Source organism: Diabrotica virgifera, chromosome 6, assembly GCF_917563875.1.
Source record: "Diabrotica virgifera virgifera chromosome 6, PGI_DIABVI_V3a".
Lineage (NCBI taxonomy): Eukaryota > Metazoa > Arthropoda > Insecta > Coleoptera > Chrysomelidae > Diabrotica > Diabrotica virgifera.
Window position 1 is genome coordinate 81,833,404 of NC_065448.1, and position 4,376 is coordinate 81,837,779.

A 4,376-nucleotide genomic window follows, 5' to 3' on the forward strand; every position below is an offset into this window, starting at 1 on the left:
TTAGACTGAATGTCTTGTTGGAACATTCCATGAATGTTCTTTGGACATTCACAGTATATTTTTAGACTGAATGTCTTGTTAGAACATTCCATGAATGTCTACGAACGTTCTTTGAACATTCACAGTATATTTTTTAGACATTCACTGAAATATATCGTCAGTAATGTGACAATACCTCCTATATGTTTTTTCATGAGGTTTGCAGGAGACGAAAAACATTTTTTAAGGTCACTTTCTGTTTTCGTACGTATTCTGACTTTTTTGTAGTAAATAGATAGTTGAATTTACTGCAAAACAAGTCAAAAAATATATGAAAACAGGAGGTGGCCGAAACAAGTTTTTAGTCTATCTTACAAATCTCTTGAAAAAAACAGATAGGAGGTATTGTCACATCACTGACGATATGTGGCCATACCAAATAATACATCCTTGATAAATATAAACATTTTTATTGCAAAAAATCTTTACATACATTTTTTAATGTAATTTACTGACATTCCTAAATATTATAAAAAAATGTGTCACATTTGCTTTGTAAACCTTTCTTTTGCTTTTCGTAGCCACATATTCCGTTTCCTTTCTGGTTTTTTGTAGACCACTTCTCTCAGCTGATTCTAAAAGAAAATAAAATAAAAGGTAATTTTTCTATCCTTTACAATTAACAATCAGAAGAAATATTATTTACAGGTAATAATACGCATAAATAATAATAATAAAAAAATAAATATTAAATAATATTTAAATAAATAATAAATAATATTTAATAAATAAAATAATAATAATGAACATTTTGTATTTTGACAACGACATCCGACGTGGAAGTAGAAACCTTAATAAAATTATTTTTTCAAGTAAATTGTGGCTTATTTCCTCATTAGAATAGTTAATTACAAAAAAGCCACAAAGAAATAGATTTTTCACAAACAAATAAGTATTTAGTATTCATTATATTTATTGTTTTTATTATTTACTTTAATGTCCTACTGGTACATTATTTGACAAATAATGACATTTCGAAGTCTGTTAAGTACGATATAACGCCCTTGGGCATTAAATTTAAATAACGACTTAGATACTGTCAAGTTGACAAATATCAACCTAAGTAAAACTATGGTTACCACAATTATGTTACTACTGTTACTGGTAAATGTACTTATTTAAAAACTAATCAATTCAAAATTCATTCAAATTTTTCGCATATAAAGAATAATTTAGTCAGACATTAAACGTTGAAGGCACCACAGGTATTATAATAATAACGCTTTCGGTCAACGTATATCCCTCAGGCCCTTGTTAAAAACACCATTGACCTCAACCGTTATTATCCTTATAATACCCTTGGTACCTTAATAACTGTAACATAAGATTATACCTTAATTCTTGTTTTCTATTTCTGATGTTTTTATTTATTTACATTGAATATTAATATGTTTTGTTGTATAATCTACTTCGCAATAATTATGTGATATATTTGACTTAAAATGAATTCAAAAATTTTTTGCAGTTGGGCAACAATGTCAACTTAGATCTCCGATGTAGATAATGAATTACAACAGTATCTATATTGTACAGACTGTATTATTAATTAGGTTATTTATTTATTTATTTATTGAAATATACATCCACCAGGTATAAACCCATAAAGGTGTACATAAGAAAACTACATACATTGACTGAACACTTGATGACAAAATATAAAATAAAATAAAGAATAACCAAAAATGTTTCTGTTGTTAATACACATACACAATAATAAACAAAGACCTTAATAAAGAAAAATAACATGGCATCAATTCGATAAGCTATTGCGTATTTCGCGTTTAAAGATGTTAAAACCAAGAAAAAAAATGCATATACCTGTGTGACATAAGCTATTGGAACAGCACAGTCTCTTAAACGAACAGATGAAAGTGAAGTTCTGTCAATATCTTTTTCTAAAAAGTGTTTTGAACATACTCCTCTATTAACAAATCTGATCTATACTTCATATCTTCTTCGCAGGATCTTCTGGAAAGCTAAAAATACAAAATATATGCATTACTAAGCATTATTAACAAATTTTAGTTTTAAATAAAAAATATGATTAATGGACTCACAAAATATTATAAAACAGCTTAGAAATTGTTTATTAGTATAGTCGGTTCCCCAAACTCTGACACAACTGGCTAGTGATTTTAGTAGGTAATTTTTTTTGTTTTTGGCCAATTTTACCAAATTGGCAAAATTATTTACTAAAATCACTAGCCAGTTGTGTCTGAGACTCAGTAGTACTGAGACTGAGTTTAGCAAATCGACTATAATATTCTGTGTATTCATTAGTTGGTACTGCATATTATAGTGTGTGGTCTACCATCCTATTTATAAAGGCATACATTAGCAAAAACGCAAAAAGAATTACTTTAGTTTTACAAATCCTATTGTTATTATCTCTATTTACTATTTTAGTTAGGAATAAGCGAAGTTTGTGGCTTATTCACAATTATTATTAAAATAATAAATGGATATGACCAATTATTAACTTATAAAATTAAATAATAATTCTTCTGATTTATGCCTTTTATTCACTTTGTTATATCTAGGTTACTTAAAAGATTTTTTATGAATAGTATTATTAGGGTATTAATAGTATTAATTTATTTTCTGAAATACAGGGCATGCCTTCGTTTACATATTTGCATACTAACCTTTTAATAGGGCTTTTCATTCACAGTCATTTGTTTGGAGCTTCTGTCATAATTGAAACGTTATTCATGCAGATTTTTTTATCTACATTTGTTTCTGCTACTCCAACTGCTTTAAAAACAGGACACCATTTTATTCACTATGTTAATAATACTATTAAAGCTATTATAAAAGTATCCGAATTAAAAAAATATTCTTAAAAAGCACAAAAATAATACAAACAACGATCCACCCACGGCAAAGCAAGGTGAAGGTGGCCAAGATGAAGATGCCAAGATGGCCGAAGCGAGGTCGTTGGTTGGTCGTTTTTAGTCACGTGATGCCCTCTCAAGCGCCATGCACAAAAATATATGCACGGCGAATTTGAAAATGAACGCAAAAGAAATAAATATAAATGCCTCTCTTGGGTTTTGCATAAGTTATAAGTATTTTTTTTATTAACAAAATCGCATTCCAAATTGAATATTCGCGAACAATAATTTTTATTATATTTGTATGTTTATAATTTGTATTAATTGAACTTGGGAAACTCTTTAAATTTGACATATTATTGCACTGTAGGCCTAAAGTGTCACTTAGTTTGTCTGGTATGTTATAAGTAATGTTGTATCTGTTACACGTATGTATTATTTCGCAACTTAAAATATAGGAACATTGGTAGTATGTTCACAGAATGTCTTATGGTAACATTCCAGGAATAATTTAAACAGATGTTCACCGAATGTTCCCTAAATGTCCAGGACATTCAAATATTGATAGAACTTTGGTAGTACATTCCTGGAATGTTGTGTGTTGTTAGGGATAAAATTTGAGCTTTTGTCTCCTCAGGAAGCAGGGGACAGAACCTGTCGATACGGTATTATAATATCCCAAAGGTAATTCAAAAAACCTCTAAGCCACAATGACTTGGGCAAGCTCTCCATTTTTATTGAAAATGGTAGAGGACTTCGGACTAAATTGACAACTCTGACTCTAAATGTTTCTAACAGCTACTTTGATGTGATCATATTTACTGAAACATGGTTAACACCTGATACAAGCGATGCTGAAATTGGTTTATTTAATTACGATATCTACACACAAGACCTGACACAAGAATCCATTAATTTCGACAGTGGAGGTGGTGTGTTAATAGCTGTTAAAGAAGTTTTATCCCATCAGATGTTTCTGCTGGACAGGTGTTTGTTCAAATGAACAACAAAAATCATATTGACACCAAATGAGGATGCTATAATGGTAGATAGACTTTTTTATAAAAAATGAATGCATTGAGAAGAAAATTGAATTAATAAGACTTGCTTCAGCAAATGTAAACATTGAAAGAACTATACAATGGCTAAAATCTTTAAAAATCAAAGTACAAGTTACTTTATTCCTATTAAATAGTTTCCTTATATGAACTGATATAAATATTATTTGAGGTATTGTTAACCTTTTTACAACAATACTTAGTAATGATAAAAATTAATTTATGTGTACAGTAGAACCCTGATTGTCCGTGCTCCTCGGGGTCAGACATGGCATGGATAATTAAAATTTATTTCTTATATAATAATATAATACATATATACATACATATGTACCTACCATAAAAAGATAATAGAAAAAATGAATCTTTCATTACGAGCCCTCTTCTTGGCTTACAGAGTTTCCGTCGAGTGAATTAAGGTGACGCTATTTTGATAAAACCTCAA

General features: G+C 29.1%; 1 long non-coding RNA gene across 2 annotated transcripts; it reads right to left on the reverse strand.

Annotated features, from left to right (window-relative positions):
• Positions 1 to 433: 433 nt before the first annotated feature.
• On the reverse strand, positions 434 to 3,496 carry LOC126886493 (uncharacterized). Of its 2 annotated transcripts, XR_007698641.1 has the most exons (3): positions 2,685 to 3,496; positions 1,858 to 2,015; positions 434 to 614 (listed from the first exon to the last, which is right to left on the reverse strand). It is a non-coding gene; the product is annotated as an uncharacterized LOC126886493 (long non-coding RNA). The 2 variants fall into 2 exon arrangements; XR_007698640.1 differs by lacking the exon at positions 2,685 to 3,496 and having other exon boundaries at positions 1,858 to 2,479.
• Between the last annotated feature and the right edge of the window lie 880 nt (positions 3,497 to 4,376).